This window comes from Bubalus bubalis, chromosome 1, assembly GCF_019923935.1.
Source record: "Bubalus bubalis isolate 160015118507 breed Murrah chromosome 1, NDDB_SH_1, whole genome shotgun sequence".
Taxonomy (NCBI): domain Eukaryota; kingdom Metazoa; phylum Chordata; class Mammalia; order Artiodactyla; family Bovidae; genus Bubalus; species Bubalus bubalis.
In genome coordinates, this window is record NC_059157.1 from 89,400,094 (window position 1) to 89,420,900 (window position 20,807).

General features: G+C 38.2%; 1 protein-coding gene across 1 annotated transcript in view; it reads left to right on the plus strand.

The window, feature by feature from the left end:
* Positions 1–20,807, plus strand: part of COL8A1 (collagen type VIII alpha 1 chain) — a 170,834-nt gene that overhangs the window by 100,892 nt on the left and 49,135 nt on the right. Inside the window, exon 2 of the mRNA XM_006047795.4 lies at positions 7,283–7,398. The gene's annotated coding sequence lies outside the window, so the exon portion shown is untranslated. The remainder of the gene's footprint in view (positions 1–7,282; positions 7,399–20,807) is intronic.

The window sequence follows — 20,807 nt, forward strand, 5'->3', positions numbered from 1 at the left end:
AAAGGTCTCTCCCCCCTTACCTCGGTTTGGATCTTCACCCCAAAGCTTCCTCCCTTGTCAGTGACATCACCCAGGAGACCGAGGAGACCCCTTGGAGTTTTTGTTCTGCCAGCCCTGATGTTGCAGAGCAGAACACAAAGCTCCTGTGTCTCTTTGTCCCAGGCCAGCGGCTTTGCAGACGTGATGGGTACCCAAAGGCCTTTCACGGAATGAAGTAGAGCCAAGACCCGAACCCGGGTTTGTTGAAGGAGGAAGACCCGTCTGTCCTTATCTCTGAATTTACTCTGAAGGAAGAAGGTATCACAGGAAACAGCGCTCAGTTCTGCAAACTCAGTCTCACCCTCCTGGAATTACTTCAATAGCTGCCGTCCACACCTTAGGTGTTGCTGCCTCTTAATTAGAAAGCTTCGACAAGTCTTGCTGGAGGTTAAAGCTTGGACTTAAAGAGAAGAGCTGCCTTATATGTTTTCCATACTTCAGACTTGGGAATCCCTGGTAGCTCAGAGGTGAAGAATCTGCCTGGAGTGCAGGAGCCGGTGGTTGGATCCCTAAGTCTGGAAGATCCCCTGGAGAAGGAAATAGCAACCCACTCTGATATTCTTGCCTGGGAAATCGCATGGACAGAGGAGCCTAGTGAGCTACATTCATGGGGTCTCAAGAGTCAGACACAACTTAGAGACTAAACCACCAGCAAAATTCAGACTCAACAGAAGGCCAGTTTTGAGCTGAAACACGTTGCAAGTAATTGTATCTATTCCCAGTTGAAAGGGTGAGACAGAGGTTTCTGGTTTTTCTTTGCCCTTGGGCAAAAACAGGTCCTAAATGAATGACCAACTTCACTGCATTAAACTCTGAACATATTTCTTTATTTTCCAGAAAATTTGTACTATGTACACTCCACTTTACCCAAACCAATGTTTAATTTTTTTTTTTGCCAGTTTGATAACCAAAATTTTAATTCCATTGTGTAATTAACATTTCCTTTACTTACTAGGTTGAACATTTTTTACATTTTTTTAGCCTTTTTGTTTTTGTGTGTGTGAATTTTGTGTTCATTTAATTGCTCATTTTTTTAACACAATGTTACAATTCTTTCCCCTGATAACTCATAAGTGCTCTTTTCTATACAAAGGATATTGACTCAATTTTCTCAAACAACTTCACAGGGTGTCTTTTTCGTTCAATTTCTTAAATTTTTACTGTAAAAATAGCACACATGCATGCGGGTATGCTCCAGTTTTCTATTGCTGCATAACAAGCCACATGAAAATGTAGTGGCTTTGAAATAACCAACATTTTATTGTATCTCAGAATTTTATGGGTCTCAGCTGGGAGCTTTTTCTCTCTTTTGGCTTATTTACCTGATAGATTGGCTGACTTGGAGGGCCTCACATGGCTTTACTCACACATTTAGTGCCATGGCAGGGATAGAAGGAAGTCTGAGCTCTGCTCGAATTGTCCCTGGAGCACCTAAACCTGGCTGCTCCTGCAAGGTGGCCTAAGGGCAGTCAGATTTCTTAACTGGAGGCTCAGAATTCCAAGACAATATTCTAGAAACAAAGTAGCAACTGGTCTTTCATGACCCAGTCTCAGAAGTTACATAGTGTCAGTTCCACTGTGCTCTATTGGTCAAAGAAGTCACAAACCCTTCCAGATTTAACTGGGAGGGAACACAGAGGTGAGTTAAACAATCTGTGACTGTTTCAAACTTTCATAGGGATTAAATATTTTAAAGATTAAAACAAATTCCACTTCACCTTTTGTTTGCTTATAATGTTTTTAAAGAGCCAATGATTTTTAAGTACTTATATAAATTTCTTTCTTCTTTGTGATTTCTTCCATTGCTTTGTAATTCATTTTTAAAAATTATTTTCATACTGTGTGTCTACAAAATTAAGGACATTATCAGTTACTATATTCAGAGAAATGACTATATGGCCTTTAGATGCTTTAAGTACTATGTATTTTGGCTGCACTCATTTAATATAGTTTTTAATCCTTTCCATCCTTAAAATTCATCTAAAAATTTAGGTTAACCATACATTTAATTATTTAGTTGCAGTAGAGAGTGAGGGATCAGATCAGGTCAGTCTCTCAATCGTGTCCGACTCTTTGCGACCCCATGAATCGCAGCATGCCAGGCCTCCCTGTCCATCACCAATTCCCGGAGTTCACTGAGACTCACATCCATCGAGTCAGTGATGCCATCCAGCCATCTCATCCTCTGTCATCCCTTCTCCTCCTGCCCCCAATCCCTCCCAGCATCAGAGTCTTTTCCAATGAGTCAACTCTTTGCATGAGGTGGCCAAAGTACTGGAGTTTCAGCTTTAGCATCATTCCTTCCAAAGAAATCCCAGGGCTGATCTCCTTCAGAATGGACAGGTTGGATCTCCTTACAGTCCAAGGGACTCTCAACAGTCTTCTCCAACACCACAGTTCAAAAGCATCAATTCTTCGGTGCTCAGCCTTCTTCACAGTCCAACTCTCACATCTATACATGACCACAGGAAAAACCATTGCCTTGACTAGACAGACCTTTGTTGGCAAAGTAATGTCTCTGCTTTTGAATATGCTATCTAGGTTGGTCATAACTTTCCTTCCAAGGAGTAAGCGTCTTTTAATTTCATGGCTGCGGTCACCATCTGCAGTGATTTTGGAGCCCAGAAAAATAAAGTCTGCCACTGTTTCCACTGTTTCCCCATCTATTTGCCATGAAGTGATGGGACCAGATGCCATGATCTTCCTTTTCTGAATGTTGAGCTTTAAGCCAACTTTTTCACTCTCCTCTTTCACTTTCATCAAGAGGCTTTTGAGTTCCTCTTCACTTTCTGCCATAAGGGTGGTGTCATCTGCATAGCTGAGGTTATTGATATTTCTCTCAGCAATCTTCATTCCAGCTTGTGTTTCTTCCAGTCCGGCGTTTCTCATGATGTACTCTGCATATAAGTTAAATAAACAGGGTGACAATATACAGCCTTGACATACTCCTTTTCCTATTTGGAACCAGTCTGTTGTTCCATGTCCAGTTCTAACTGTTGCTTCCTTACCTGCATACAAATTTCTCAAGAGGCAGATCAGGTGGTCTGGTATTCCCATCTCTTTCAGGATTTTCCACACTTTATTGTGATCCACACAGTCAAAGGCTTTGGCAAAGTCAATAAAGCAGAAATAGATGTTTTTCTGGAACTCTCTTGCTTTTTCCATGACCCAGCGGATGTTGGCAATTTGATCTCTGGTTCCTCTGCCTTTTCTAAAACCAGCTTGAACATCAGGAAGTTCACGGTTCACGTATTGCTGAAGCCTGGCTTGGAGAATTTTGAGCATTACTTTACTAGCGTGTGAGATGAGTGCAATTGTGCGGTAGTTTGAGCATTCTTTGGCATTGCCTTTCTTTGGGATTGGAATGAAAACTGACCTTTTCCAGTCCTGTGGCCACTGCTGAGTCTTCCAAATTTGCTGGCATATTGAGTGCAGCACTTTCACAGCATCATCTTTCAGGATTTGGAATAGCTCAACTGGAATTCCATCACCTCCACTAGCTTTGTTCATAGTGATGCTTCCTAAGGACCACTTGACTTCACATTCCAGATGTCTGGCTCTAGGTCAGTGATCACACCATAGTGATTATCTGGGTTGTGAAGATCTTTTTTGTACAGTTTTTCTGTGTATTCTTGCCATCTCTTCTTAATATCTTCTGCTTCTGTTAGGTCCATACCATTTCTGTCCTTTATCGAGCTCATCTTTGCATGAAATGTTCCTTTGGTATCTGTGATTTTCTTGAAGAGATCCCTGGTCTTTCCCATTCTGTTGTTTTCCTCTATTTCTTTGCAATGATCGCTGAAGAAGGCTTTCTTATCTCTTCTTGCTATTCTTTGAAACTCTGCATTCAGATGTTTATATCTTTCCTTTTCTCCTTTGCTTTTTGCTTTTTTTCTTTTCACAGCTATTTGTAAGGCCTCCCCAGACAGCCATTTGGCTTTTTTGCATTTCTTTTCCATGGGGATGGTCTTGATCCCTGTCTCCTGTACAATGTCACGAACCTCATTCCATAGTTCATCAGGCGCTCTATCTATCAGATCTAGGCCCTTAAATCTATTTCTCACTTCCACTGTATAATCATAAGGGATTTGATTTAGGTCATACCTGAATGGTCTAGTGGTTTTCCCTACTTTCTTCAATTTCAGTCTGAATTTGGCAATAAGGAGTTCATAGTCTGAGCCACAGTCAGCTCCTGGTCTTGTTTTTGCTGACTGTATAGAGCTTCTCCATCTTTGGCTGCAAAGAATATAATCAATCTGATTTCGGTGTTGACCATCTGGTGATGTCCATGTATAAAGTCTTCTCTTGTGTTGTTGGAAGAGGGTGTTTGTTATGACCAGTGCGTTTTCTTGGCAAAACTCTATTAGTCTTTGCCCTGCTTCATTCCGTATTCCAAGGCCAAATTTGCCTGTTACTCCAGGTGTTTTTTGACTTCCTGCTTTTGCATTCCAGTCCCCTATAATGAAAAGGACATCTTTTTTGGGTGTTAGCTCTAAAAGGTCTTATAGGTCTTCATAGAACCATTCAACTTCAGCTTATTCTGTGTTACTTACTGGTTGGGGCATAGACTTGGATTACTGTGATATTGAATGGTTTGCCTTGGAAACGAACAGAGATCATTCTGTCGTTTTTGAGATTGCATCCAAGTACTGCATTTCGGACTCTTTTGTTGACCGTGATGGCCACTCCATTTCTTCTGAGGGATTCTTGCCTGCAGTAGTAGATATAATGGTCATCTGAGTTAAATTCACCCATTCCAGTCCATTTCAGTTCACTGATTCCTAGAATGTCAACATTCATTCTTGCCATCTCTTGTTTGACCACTTCCAGTTTGCCTTGATTCATGGACCTGACATTCCAGGTGCCTATGCAATATTGCTCTTTACAGCATCGGACCTTGCTTCTGTGAGGGAAGTGTGGCTAAATAGTTCTTGTTTAGTTCTTTGCACTTTTCAGGTTCATTCTTCTAAAATGATCTGAAACACAATGAGTTACATTTGGTCTGTGTAGCTAGTAGTACCCATCAGGTGTTGCAACGGTGCTCAAATATTGAAAAAATTTATTCATTTCATAAATGTGATTGTAGTACTCTTTCTTACAGTGTTCTAAGTGGCAAAGCAAAAAAAAAAAAAAATGTGTCCTCCCATAGCAGCATTTAATTAGCAATTATTTTAAAGGACATTCTTCTAGATAATAGAGAGGAAAGAACTCTGTTAACATATATTGTAAAAACTTAATAAATGCTAAATGATGGTGGTCATCTCATGTTCTAAAAATTTAGATTGAGATCTGTTCAGTTATTTTCTGTTTCCAATGGTGCATTTCAAAACCTGGTTTTGCCATCTCAGTATGGAACTGTGAAAGCTGTGTGGAAAGAAGTAAATTGAATAAGATGTATGACACACATAATCACAATCTTCAGTGTTTCTATTTATCCTGTGTGTCTTTCTCCTATTGTCTTTTCACCACATTCAGGAAAAGAAAAAGGAATTTTGGAAGAAGAAAACATTGGGAAAAATGTTATTGTCTAATGCAGTTAATCACAGGGTGGAGTTTCATATCTTTTTTTCCTAACATTTTATCTCCAGCACTAAGCATTGGGCCTTTTGCATAGTAGCGCTCAATGGATAGAGAAGAATGATTTGGGGAGAGGCACAAATGAATTTACCAGCCTGTTCCTGTGATCTAGTTTGAATCTGGAGAGTTTCTTTTTCATGGAGGCAGCTACATTTATGGAGTATCTCTTCTATATCTGTCTCCACTGCCTGTCAGGCATACCACACAAACAATAGATTGGGAAAGTCAAGCCCTTGAGTCCATTTACAGCCTGAACTCTATTATGGGAGATCACTTGAGATGCCAGTTTCTATACACAAAGTATTCTCAAATCATCTATGGTTAACCCAAACTTTAACTTTATGTCAGAATATCCCCAGGTTGAGCCAAAATTCAGAATGCTGCTGGGTCCACTCTTCTGACACAAGCTTAGGTGTCAGAGCCTGGGCCTTGTGTTTGGGGAACATAGGCCTTCAGCAGCTAGAACCATTCAAGTCCTTCCTCATTTTGTGTTGAATACAAAATACATGTAAACTCCAGAATTATACTCTTCAATACAGTTGCTATTACCCACAAGTAAATATTTAAATCTGAATTAATTTAAATTAAATAAAACTAAAAATTCACTTCCCCGATTGCATTAGCCACATTTCAAGGGCTTAATAGCCATTTGTGGCTAGTGGCTATCATATTGAACATTGCAAAATGTGAATATTTCCTTTATCATAGAAAGTTTTACTGAATAGCACTGCTCTAGAATATATCACTTATATCATATTGCAGAAATTCTAAATTAGAAACCCAATTCTGCATTTATTTCCTAATCAACTAATCCTGGCTTTCAAATCTTTTTAAGGCTCTAAAGTTTCCCTGTTTAAATCTTTTTTGAACAACAAATATAAAGAATATTTCCTAAACAAGTCTCTGTGAAATGTACCAAAACAAAATAGAGACTAATATGTGAAACACAGAGTTAAATTTCTGAAATTCTGATTAAATGGGGAGAAGTTTCCATATGACTTGTAAAAAGTCTAAATTACAGATGGTTTATAAAGTATACTCTAATTAAAAATCTCAAACAAAAACCTGAAAGTGCTGCTGAATTAAAGTTCTACCAGACCTGATTTGATAAATAATAGAGAATACTTTCTAATTCAAATACTATTGTATGCAAATTAGATGGAAATATGTTGATGGCACAGATCCCTTTTCTTAAATTAACCTAACATTGCTCCCTGAGGTATTACTTCCATAAATTTCCTCCCACTGTAGCAATTGCCCACATCCTTTCTAAATTATCTGCAGTCTGTATTAACAGAAATTAAATTAATGGGAACCTAGCACATAATATAACCATGAAAAGCAATAAGCATATACAAGAAATGTTTATTTGGATAAAAATTATATATATGGTAGTAAGTGTTTAAAAATAAATAAGCACCTATTTGCATACATAGAAATGCACAAAATTATTCTCTCTCTGAATCAGCATACAAATATCTCTAGTATCAACTAAATATGCACTTAAATTCTGGTCCATAACAGCATCTTTTATTGAAGTGTGTATTTATACGTTGCTATAATGTAATTTCCCCTATGATCCCAGAACAGTGCACTTTGATAATAATCCAGATTCTTGTTGTCTTTCCAACTGAGTAAAAGTATTCTCTTTTTTTTTCTACCCCAGAAGCTGTTCTGGAAGTGGAGTAGCATCTGAAGAGACGGAAACCAGCCCACACGTGCCACAGGGAGGCACAAGCAAGGACAGTGGTCCTCGATTCCGCAGGCGGGCCAAGTCTAAATGTAAGTGTGAGAAGCCATGGAGGGCATGGTGGCCTGGTGGCTTGTGGTCCACATGCGCTGTGGGTGCATCTGCAGAAGTCACTGTCTGTTCAGGGAGCACAGGGGCTGTTGGGGTGTCCAGCCTGCCTGCTTGTCCTATTTCCCACCCTCATCTCCACTGCAAAAGCCTTGAAACCATCTCTACCAATGCCAGGTTTTTAAATCCCTGAGAGTAAAATACATGTGCAGAGTGTGATTCGAGCTGATTTTTAAGCCCAGGCATGCTGAATAGAGTCTTAAAATAATCATTTCCATAGGACCTGACTAGGTATCCAAGTGTTCACCAGATGCTAGCAGCTAGATTTTGCAGAAGAAAATTGCTAACTTAAGCTTCTTTTCATGATTCAGCAGAGGGTTTTAAGTAATAAAAGATCTGGAGATTTGTAAAATAAATAATTCTAGCGCAAATGGGAAAATTAAAATAATCTTATCATCTCCCAGTCATGTCTGTATGTGCTTTTCTACCATTATCAAATTTCTCTTAATTGTGCCAATTTTTTTTTTCTGGCTGATACTTTATAGTTTAAGGTTATGAGTTGTAATGAAGAAATGATTCCTTTCAGATGACTGAAGTGACATGTACTAAATTTTCCTAAAGACAGTCTAGGATGTATGAAACAGTGCATGGTGTAACAAATATGGTTTTATTCATATGCAATATTGAACGTATCAACAGTGAAAAATAATAACAGCATGATAGAATCTCTTTTATTCCTTAATAGATCCCTCAGTAGAAGCAATTAAAATATAAAGTAAATCATTAACTTTTGAACTTTGACAGAAAAAAATTCTATCCATTTCTGACAAGTAGACATTATCTCATAGTATCCACAGCCATCTCATGCTTATTACCCTTGCCTGGTCTTAAGTGTGACTTTTGGACACACAACACAATGTTTCCTAATATTTAATAGTACAATGGCTTTTTATAGTCTATTTAATTTTATTTAGTAATTTAAAGAATGAAGAGTTAAGATTCCTCAGATTTTTGTGTTGTTGCTGGAGGTGCACTTGAACAAAAAGAAAAACACAGCATCTAGCCCTATACTTAATGCCACATGACCACACCCTCTCTAGAATGAATCTATTCAGAGTTCCTAGAGAAATGCAAGTACATTATTCATTTTCCTAGTGTATCACATTTTTTACTACAGGTACCACTAATTATTTTGGCTGCATTCCATCAAGGCCAGATGTTAATTGAATGAAATATTTATAATGTAAAACCATTGAATAAAAAATATATGCTCACTTAAGCAACAGGTTGTAGAACTCAAGCCAATCACATATTTTGGAGAAGCTGAAGAAGGAGGCATGATGTGGGTTACATTCATAATGTCAGGGTAAGGTTCTGAACTCAACCCAGAGAAACCTGATAATTGTTGGAACCAACTAAAGCTCGGCTACTTCTGGATTTGTTGTAACAAAATCTTGCTGCCAAAGGTATTGATGGGTTCACACAGTGAAAAATCACAATAACAATGTTCAAGTAAATCATAAAAATACAGAAGGTGGTTATTATAGGGAAGAGGAAAGGAAAGTTATAAAGTTATGATGGAAATATCAAAAATACATTTTTTTGAACTTTTAAAAAATTTAACTTTGTTTCTAATCTAGGGTGGAAAAGCAAGAAAATGTAGTTTGTTCAATAAATGGTTTCACTCAGTGATCAACAGCAATCATTCAACAAGTGAAAATAAAAATTATATTTATTCAATGTAGCCATCAGTTCAGGCAGAAGGGAAGCTTATGATGGTTTTCTAGTAAAAAAAAAAAAAAAAAAAAAAAAAAAAACAGACAAAAGTCATTTTTAAGAAGGAATTTTGACTGAAAAAGAAATAAAGAACTTCTTGAGTGCATTCTTCTCAGCAAAAATGAACTTGGCTTATGCTTAATTTCACATAGTATAAAGCTAAATATTTCATGTGGTTTTTAAGTTCTAGGAAGAAATTCATGGAAACAAATGTAGAAAATGACCCTAAAATTTTAAATATGAAAACTATAATAGACTTACAATTAGGGAAATAGATCATAATAACTAATCAACTAGTGTCCTCCAAACATAAAGAACATAGCTTTTTAAATTATTATTTGGAAAATCTGGAATTTTATTTCTGATCATCTTTATATCTTCTGAAAATATAGATTCCTGAATCATATATCATAGAAAGTTTGTTAGGCTCCATATTTTTCCTGAAGTTTGAAGACTGTATTTCTGAGTGACGATTATCACAGAAACAAAGTCCATTTGTTCCTTAAAAATACTCGATGTGTCTTACACACAGTAAGCACCAAATAATATGGTGAATTGAACTAAATTATTTCCACTTTCTGTTCAGAGATTAATGTGTCTCTTGGACTCACACTAGAGAGGTGGTGTCTCACACGTGTGGATTAATGAGTTACATCTGTAACCAAAAATATCCATGGAAAACCTGATAAATTGATCCATATCTGTTTTATTAATCAAGCCCAGTACAGAAGGGCTTTCTTGTGATTATACTATATTTTGGAGATAAATAGAGTGGGGAAACCACAGGTCAATTTAGAAGTTGTTTGAAACACTGAAGAACGTATGGTTCTATTACATGAGAGCAATAAAGTCAATCCTTGATGGCTGTAGTGCTGATATATAAGTATTATTAATATTCTGAATGTATAATTTTACTGAAGAACATACGACAGTGTCCAAGAAGACCCTAACCATCTAATATGTAATTTATTTCTTGTTGCCACTCTCTTCCTTCCTAATTTTTTTCTAAATAAAAAAAAAATTTTTTTTTTAAGCTAGCATGTCTTGAACAGCCTTTAGTTGAAGCAGATGACTAGAAATCAGAAGTCCCAGATTCTATCCTTGATTCTCCTACCAACCGGGAATGTGGCCTTGGGCAAGTCATGAGAGTAAATCTACAATAAAAGAGAGGTATAATGCCTTACATATGCCTGGTGCTTTATGATCTTACACAGCATTTTCAAATACAATATATTATTTAAATCTTCCTCACAGCATCCTAAGAGGAGTCTGGCAGTTATTAACAATCCCTGTTATAGAGAGTAGAAATTTGAGACCCAGAGACACTAAATCACTTCTCAATATCAAATGTCAGGGCCAGAAACAGACATATATGATGATTCCAAGCTGGTCTTTGTCTTCTTTCCCATACACCACACTACCCTGCTGCAGTACCTCCAAAGCTGAACTGTCCAGTATGGAGCCATGAGCCATAGGTGGTGATACAATACTTGAAATGTGGCTAGTCCCAACCGAGACATACACTGGGTATAAAATACAGTATTTCTAAGACCTTGAACAAAAAAATCAGAGTGTAAACTATCTCATTAATATTTTTACATTGATTCCACACCAAAATAATATTTTTATATCTTCATTTCAATAAACTGTATGATTAAAATTAATCTCACCTGTCCCCTTAACTTCTTTAATGTGGCTGTTAGAAAATGTCAAGTCACATACATAGCTCACAGTGCTTCTGTTGGTCAGAGCTGGACTGAGGATTTCCTTGTTCAGAGCCCACAGGGTGGACTTCACGGTCCTGGACTTCTTTATACACCTGCCGTGATGTGGCTGAGACTAATTTCCAAAAATTCTGTCAAACACAGAGCAGTATAGATTTGGAGTAATGATTTAGTCATTCTCACCCATCTTCCACAGGCAGGGAAAAAGTCAGACTTTATTAATCGATGCCTCAAATTGCTCATTTATTAAAAAGCCTCATTTTATACTTGCCGAATGTTTGGAAAGCTTAGAGTAAACATACCTTGGAAAGAAGTATAAACTATGTTTATGACTCTGAAGCACAGCTTATTTTTAAATGGGTTCCCATTAACATTATGAGTGAATGAGATACTGGATGATTAGGTGATACAAGTAATGTAAAATAATAATGATACATAAATTTATTATAAAATGTAGTATATTTTATTCCTCCTATCAACTCTTTAAGATATTTTATATATAATCCCTAAAGAAGTAGCTTCTTTCTGTTTTGAAAAATCTAAGTGAAAGTCCTCAGGAAAAATGGTAAATTAAAATTTCTTATTTAGCAGAAAAATGCATATAGTAAAAATAAACCAAAATAGCTCAAATTATTGAAAACTAACATCTATTTGGTATTTATTATGTAGTCTTGGGCACTATATTAAGAGTTAAACCAAGATTATCTCATTTAGAGATTTGAAAATTAGCAACAATGAGAAGAAACAGAGTTCTTAAGTATTACTTCCTCTTCCTTCCATGCTGTTTGAAGTCACAATGTGAGCTATAGAGACAATATTAGAATATAAGGTAATGTTGAGTAATAAGATCAAAAATCAGCATTCAAAGAGGGCACAAGGGAGTAGAACATGTTTTTGAAAAATAGTTGTTATTGTTTGGTCACTAAGTTGTGTCCAACTCTTGGAGACCCCATGGACTGTAGCCCCCGAGGCTCCTCTGTCCATGGGATTTCCCAGGCAAGAATACAGGAGTGGGTTGCCATGCCCTTCTCCAGGGGATCTTCCCGACCCAGGGATCGAACCACATTTCCTGCTTTGCACCAGGGAAGCCTTTTGAAACATACATACTTACAAACAAGATTATATGAAGGAGGAATTACTCTTCACTTTCTAAAAGTTTCTTAATGGTACAATAGAAATCTTTACAACAACGTTCTCCAAGGTGTTAAAATTTACCTATTATTTACAAAGCAAAGGTCCCATTTAAACAAAATATAACTATATGAGTTTCAGAGATTTGTTTTCCTCTATGCGTTATAACCACTTGAAGGATTCAACCTTAAATATTTTCTGGAAAAATAAGAAATGAATATAAATAAACTAAAAAGGGACAATGGAGTATTATTCAGCCATTAAAAAAAATACATTTGAATCAGTTCTAATGAGGTGGATGAAACTGGAGCCTATTATACAGAGTGAAGTAAGCCAGAAAGAAAAACACCAATACAGTATACTAACGCATATATATGGAATTTAGAAAGATGGTAACAATAACCCTGTGTACGAGACAGCAAAAGAGACGCTGATGTATAGAACAGTCTTATGGACTCTGTGGGAGAGGGAGAGGGTGGGAAGATTTGGGAGAATGGCATTGAAACATGTAAAATATCATGTATGAAATGAGTTGCCAGTCCAGGTTCGATGCAAGATACTGGATGCTTGGGGCTGGTGCACTGGGACGACCCAGAGGGATGGAATGGGGAGGGAGGAGGGAGGAGGGTTCAGGATGGGGAACACATGTATACCTGTGGTGGATTCATTTTGATATTTGGCAAATCTAATACAGTTATGTAAAGTTTAAAAATAAAATAAAATTAAAAAAAAAAATAAATAAATAAATAAATAAAAATAAATCGATTTAGTCCTCTTAAAAAAAAAATAAATAAATAAAAAAATAAAAAGGGATCTAAATCAAAATGGCACTGAAAATCATAAAACAGTGAAAACTAAAGGTTTTAAGTTTTTATACAATAAAAATAAAATGCTACCTTTGAAGGTTGACAATAAAAATTGTCTATGTAAGCTAATAACATATAATATTTTTTAAGATTTCAAATTGTTACCAATTTCTTAATGTTCATTCTTACCTGAAGTTAAATAAAAAGAAAAACAGTAACACTAGCCAAGTCTGGGTAGCAGAATTGTAGATATTTCTGTCCTTATTTATACTTTTTTATAGTAATTCTTGAATAAACATGTACTGCTTTTATAATAGGTGAATAGAAAAGTTGTAATCAACTCCAAAAATGACTGCAAATAAGAAAAACAATATCTTGGTGAGAGGCTGGTGTAAAATGCAAATTTTGTTCTCAACCATAAAATTGTAAAATAATTATATATTTTATAGGTTCTTCTTTTGAGGCATTGTTGCCCTTCCTTTGATTCAACATAAAACATCCTGTGAACTATTTTTCAGTTTCTCTAGATAGTGAAGGTAAAAGCTAGGTTGGATTTTCTAGATTTTCTTAAGAAAGCAGTTTCCCCTCAGCCGTGTACATGAGTATAAAGATCAAGGTTGTAATATGTGCACTTAAAGCTCAAAGTTGTTATTACAGTAACCAGAAAACCAGAGCATCATGTAAAGCGCACCTCTTCTATAAAACAAACTGGCTATCAGTCATTTCTAATGGTGTCTACAAGCTGGCCTTAGTCTTAGACCTTGAGATGTGTAAAACGTCATGTGAGAATATGTTATACAATCATATCTCAGCAGGATAGTGATCATAGTGATCCTAAAAATAGTGAAATACAGAGCTGTTTTAGGCTTCCATTTCAAGTATTCATAGAGAAATAGTTGGTCAGCTAACTTCTTTTATAACAACAACACTAAAATTTAACTACAAAGAAAACTCAGAAATGAGTTCCTTGTGCCATTTAATCATTAAACTGTAAATCCACAGACCATTAGTGCTGAAAGGGGCCTTCTAGATTATCTCATCTACTACCAACATTCTATAGATGAGAAAACTAAGGAGCATAAAAATTGTTTTCTCAGGAAAAAATGAAATCACTGAAAAATATCCCAAAGTATCTAGGAATTTCTAGAAGCTTACCTAAGAAAGGGGAGAATAAAATGGCAACCCACTCCAGTGTTCTTGCCTGGAGAATCCCAAGGACAGAGGAGCCTGGTGGGCGGCCATCTATGGGGTCACACAGAGTCGGACACGACTGAAGCAACTTAGCAGCAGCAGCACCTAAGAAAGGCTAGGTATTTCAAAGGCTACCAGAACTTGATAGTTCAGTTGTGGGTACTCCTGTGCAAGAAAGAAAATATACTAATGTTGACTAATATTCATATCATATGTTAAAAGCACATTTCCAGTGAATCCCTATTAAGTAAAAACCAAAAGCATAACAAAGCCAATGATTTCAGACCAGATCCCTCACTCCTTACTCAGCTTCCTCTCTTCTGAGAGTTAAATAATTGAAAGGAACTTTCTTTGCCACTTTTCAGATACAAATTGTTTGTTACCATGAGAAATTGGCTACTCCCACAATTACTGGTAGACCAAAAAATAATGGAACATTCATTCCTAGAGTTTAAAGAGTGTCAAAATCCTCCTGATTTTATGCATTTACGAAAGCATGCTTATAATAAAATTGTATGTATTAAAAACATATTCCTCATCCCCCTCCTAAAAAAAATACATACTAGACATTACGGAAATTCTCCTGGAACAAGTAAATATTAAGGCTCTTTTTTCTAAATTTGTCTAAGAAACTGAGATAGTAACACTTGATCGTAAGGAAAATACAACAGTGCATGCAATCCTACTGTCATCCATAAAATGGGAATAGGAGTAGATTCTCACAGAGGTGTTTAAGGATTAAGTCAATAATAGATGTAAAATGCTTAGTACAGTGTGTGGAACATAGTTAACATTCGCTCAGTGTCAGATAGTAGTCACCCTACTGATGTTACTTAAAACACACTAGCTCCTCCACACACACCTTTCCCCTCAAGCAAACCAAACTCCTGAGATCCCCTCTTGTTTTCATGGCCCCATGTCCTCGCATGCTGACCCCTCTTTCCACATGTCCTTTCCCTACTTCCCCTGGCGGAAGCTTCAGCTCTGAAACTTCCTCCTCTTACTTGTCTCCCCTCCTCCCGGTGCCTGACTTAGTTGCTTTCACTCATTTCCCAAGGTGCCCTGTAATATGCCTCTTCTAGCGATTGAATCGTGACTTTTTTTTAAACTTGATTTCTCTCCTCTAACACACACACGTACGCACTAAACTGGAAATGCGTCACACTCAATGCATTGCACACACATTTTTGTATCCCTATGCTGCTGCTGCTGCTGCTGCTAAGTCGCTTCAGTTGTGTCCGACTCTGTGCGACCCCATAGACGGCAGCCCACCAGGCTCCCCCGTCCCTGGGATTCTCCAGGCAAGAACACTGGAGTGGGCTGTCATTTCCTTCTCCAATGCATGAAAGTGAAAAGTCAAAGTGAAGTCGCTCAGTCGTGTCCAACTCTTAGCAACCACAGGGACTGCAGCCTACCAGGCTCCTCCGTCCATGGGATTTTCCGGACAAGAGTACTGGAGTGGGGTGCCATTGCCTTCTCCGTGTATCCCTATAGAAACATCTATTTAAATGAATGAACTAATGCCTGTGTAAATATACAAGTGGCTTTTTTTTCCTCATAAGTAGTTATGAGGCTAGAATGTATATCTTGTGGCCTCAGTTTTGAAGGGGAAAGAGGGTGAAGCATGTCATGGGAAAAGTTGGGGGACACAACTCCACAGCCCTGGCCCTGCCACAAGACTAACCCTGTGGTCTTCAGCGAGTCATTTAACTCTCTGGGCTCACTCTCCTTAGTAGAATGAATGAATTGGGCAAAATGGTCTCTGAGGACTCACTCAGTGCCAGCTTTTAAGTGATGCTAAACATTGGTTCATCTCAGTAGTTCTCGAACTTTAGCAGAGGTCAGAATCATCAGGTGGGCTTATGAAAATACTGATTCCTGGTCAGGGGGTCTGAGAGGGAGCCCCAGAATTTGCATATCTAGCAAGTTCCCAGGTGACGCTGAGGCTGCTATGTGTGTGGTGGGGGGTGTCCCACACTTTGAGGACCAGTGATTAATCTTCTTAACACAGGATATCCTGACACTGTCCGCCACCTGGCAGAGAGCAAGTTCACGGCAGGGTGAAAGCAAGGAAACCCAGGCTTCTGGGAAGCTGCCATCAGGAAGGTTGGGTGCCTGTGGGTGCGTTCCAAGAGTGGCCACGGAAGGCAGACTTTGCTGACTGTAACAATTCTGTTAAAGGCCCAACTTGTGGGGAAGGGGCAGCCAGAGATCACACTGCTGCCCTGCACAGAAAACAAATTCCAGGGTTTGATCCATCTGTTAAAACCGACTGCTTCTCAAGTCATAGTGGATCACAGTCGCCATCTAGTGATAGCTTTGAGTTACTGCATCTAGAGACTACAGAATGAAGTGATGCTTTCATTGGGAAACTATTTTTACAAAAGTGTTTAAGATGAGAACTTCTGAGAACAAACTCTAATGTACGCTGGTCTTGTCTTCATTTGTACCTAGGCACTATAGAAATAAACAGGTACATATCACTATGTGCTAGGCACTGTTCTAACACTACATCTGTGGGTCAGTTATTCACAGCAACCCAATAACAATTATTATGCCCACTTTATAGACAGGAACTATAGCTACAGATATGCAAAGAAATTAAGCTTGCCTGAGGCTGCCCAACCAGTAGAGTGGTAGAGCTGGGATTGAACCTAAACAGTTGCTGGAGAGATACTGCTCTAGCCAGTCTCTCTTATATCAGCCGTTTAAATGCACAGGTAATGGAAACAATTGATACCCGTACAGTAGCCCCACCTTTATCATGGTTTTGTTTTCTGCGGTTTGTTACAGTCAACAACCATCTGAAAACATCAAATGAAAAATTCCAGAAATAATTCATAATAAACTTTACATCGCATGCCATTCTGAGTAGCATGATGAAATCTTGTGCCTTCTTGCCCCAACCCACCCAAGAGAGTATTAATATCATCCCTTTGACCCATTAGTTAGTCATTTAGGAGCCGGTTCAGTTATCAGATCAACCATGGTGGTATCTCAGTGCTGTGTTCAAGTCACACTTATTTTACCTAATAATGACCTCAAAGCCCCAGAGCAGTTATACTGGTAATTAGGATATGCCTAAGCCTTGCAGGCCACAGTCCATGGGGTCACAAAGAGTCAGACACAACTGAGCAACTAAGCACAGCACAAGAGGAGCTATAAAGCATTTCTTCTAAATGATAAAGGGGAAGTTCTTGACTTCATAAGGAAAAAAGAAAAACATGCTGAGGCTGCTAAGATCTACAGTAAAAACAAAGTTTCTATCTATGAAATTGTGAAGAAGAAAAAAGAAAACCATGCAAGTTTTGCAGTCACATTATAAACTATAAAAATTATGGCCCCAGTGTGTGATAAGTACTTAATTAAAATGGAAAAGACATTAACTTTGTACAATAAGATATTTTGAGAGAGAGACCACATTTACATAACTTTCATTATACCATATTGTTATAATTGTTCTATTTTGTTATTACTGTTAATCTCTTACTGTGATTAATTTATAAATTAAATTTTATCATAGGTATGTAGGTATAGGAAAAAACATAGTACATAGGGCTTGGTACTATCCAAGGTTTCAGGCATCCAGTGGGATCTTGTACTGTATCCCCCACAGATAAGGGGGTACTGCTATGAACAGTTACCAGTTCCCAGATACGGGTTTGAAATTTTTATAAAATATATATTGAAGCATTTAATTTTTTCAATTCTTCCAAATGAAATCAGCTTATGTGGAATAACTAAAGAAATGTTTCTACCTACAAAAGATACCACAATGCAAAAAAAAAAAAAAAAATAAGAACCAACTAGGAATCAACTTCAAACTTGCTCTGCAACTTTGGTCAGGATGCTTAACCTCTCTGGGCCCTGCTTCCTTCATCTATGAAGTAGAAAAGGTGCAAATGTAATTTACACGGCTGGAAGTTCTTTAAAGCTAGATTACATTTTTGAGACACTACTCACTTATCCAATGACTGTGGTCATGAGAACAAATAGGGAGACAGTGGGTAGTAACCAGACTGGTTTTTCTCAAATTGTCCTGCACACAGGAAAGGCAAGAGGACAGCAAGTTTGATCTCCTGGTCTATTACTCAGAAGTGCTAGAGGTAACAACGACACTCGCAGTGAATGCACAGAAGTAAAGAGCTCAGGGACGGAGGTCTGCGTTTCGTTTCTCCTCCTGGGCGCTGCCCTCAGCCTGTACACCTGAGCGCTACACCGCTGGGTGTCCCTGCCTTCCAAGAGTCCTCACTAAAGCACTTTTGCAGAAAAGTTGAATCTTTGCTGGTGGATTGAGATCTAACTCCCCTCACTCCAGACTTCTTTTATCAGAGATTTCCTGGATTTAAAAGCCTGGTCGCTGCTAATCCTTTTAACTCCCTAAGACTTCTCAGTTACCAAAGCATGTCTAACCTCAATAACTACAAGATCGTTATCAAACCAAAATATTGACCCTAGTGGTACAGAGATACAAATGCTGGCTATTGCTTGGTGCTGAGTTCTGACCGGATAGAGAAATGAATATTTCCAGCACCTGATACAGGATCTTTTGGACAGAACACGTGAATGTAATTATGTATTACAATGTACATACTTTCCCTTCAAAGAGTTCAGGTTTCTATAAGGTTACTTCTAAAATAAAGACACTCAAAATAAGGTAAGGTAATGGTGCCCAAGTAATAAGGACTCAGGATAAGTCTTTATGGAGAGATCCTAAAACTTGCTGATATCAAAAATGTTTCCTCAGTATCTAAAACAATCAAACTCAAAGAAACAGGAATAGAATGGTAATTGCCAGGGACTGAGGGGAGCTGGTGTTGGAGAAGACTCTTGAGAGTCCCTTGAACTGCAAGGAGATCCAACCAGTCCATTCTGAAGGAGATCAGCCCTGGGATTTCTTTGGAAGGAATGATGCTAAAGCTGAAACTCCAGTACTTTGGCCACCTCATGCGAAGAGTTGACTTGTTGGAAAAGACTCAGATGCTGGGAGGGATTGGGGGCAGGAGGCGAAGGGGACGACAGAGGATGAGATGGCTGGATGGCATCACTGACTTGATGGATGTGAGCTTGAGTGAACTCCGGGAGATGGTGATGGACAGGGAGGCCTGGCGTGCTGTGATTCATGGGGTCGCAAAGAGTCGGACACGACTGAGCGACTGAACTGAACTGAACTGAGGGGAGCAAAACTGGAGAGTTGCTGTTCAGTGGGTATAAAAGTTCATGTGAGATGAATAAGTTCTAGAGATCCGCTGGAGAACACTGTACTGATGGTTAATGATGCTACGTGTGTGTGCATAGCCACTCAGTCGTGTCCCACTCTTTTCGACACCATGGACTGTGCCTGTCAGGCTCCTCTGTCCATGGAATTTTCCAGGCAAGAATACTGGAGTGGATTGTCATTTCCTACTCCATAATGATGCTGTACTATATCTTTAAGAACTTAAGAGGTTAGATCTTGTGTCATCTGTTCTTACCATGAAAGAAAGAAAGGGGGGAGGAAAGAAGAAAGATTGTTGCTGTCCATGTAAGGCAGACTTTAAAAACTAATAACTTTGAGATACTGGTTTTTTAGGGAAATAGGACTAGTTTTCAACATTATTCTTTGTGATCCATGCAATGTCATATAACCATAGCTTTCTTCAAAACTTATATTTAAAACACTATGCGTTTATCAAAATAAGTATTACATTTTAAAAGAACTACAGAGGCTCTCATAATTTCTGATGCAAAATAAATAAACAAACAAACGGAACATTTCTTAAACTTTGATCTTGTGGTAATTTCATTTTCCAAAATAGGGAAGCCTAGGGTAAAATTAATTTTCCGAAACTTATAAACCTCTACTTGTGTTAGTTAATTCAACTTCAGAATTAATTTTTTGAAGTGAAAGGAATTTTTAATTCCAGAGGTTCCGGGATACGTCAGCACCTTGTCAAGGTTGAGCCACGTTTCGCAACAGTGACATTCACTGCCACGTGGACTCCACTCTGAGATAGAATCCTAAACCAGGCAATCAGCCTGATCCAGTGCGATGTTTCTAGATGTTCTTTTATAAAATAGTTTCAAAGACCCATGACTAGAGAATTACAAAATCATGCCTTCCGTTTAGGACATGTTTATAAATATGCATAATGGAAGCTTAGCTCTCCACTCTTTCAAGAAGTACAAGGTAAAAGTCCATGGTTCAGTTCAAAGGAATGTTAAATATCAGCCTGAGATTTATACTCTTGGGAAAGAATGTTACAGTGGAAAAAGGGAAGAAATGTGCTTGGTTTGTGAGCCAGTGGCTCTTTTGTGAGAACCAGAGTCTTGAACTTTGAGGCAGCCGTGTTGTACTGAGCGTGGCCACAAAGATCTGGGGACAGTGCCATGACATCACCCATATATGATTGCTGCTGCTGCTGCTGCTAAGTCACTTCAGTCATGTCCGACTCTGTGTGACCCCATAGACGGCAGCCCACCAGGCTCCCCCGTCCCTGGGATTCTCCAGGCAAGAACACTGGAGTGGGTTGCCATTTCCTTCTCCAATGCGTGAAAGTGAAAAGTGAAACTGAAGTCACTCAGCCGTGTCCGACTCGTAGCGACCCCATGGACTGCAGCCTACCAGAGAGAGGAAATGCTTTGAGGGTGTAGCCAAAATCACCATAAATCTGCACAAAGTCAAAACTAAGTGAACAGTATTTTTCAAATAGATACTGGAATTATTTGATGTACATGCAAAGTAAACAGAAGGAACCCCAAACTCCAAGGAAATACGGTTTCTTT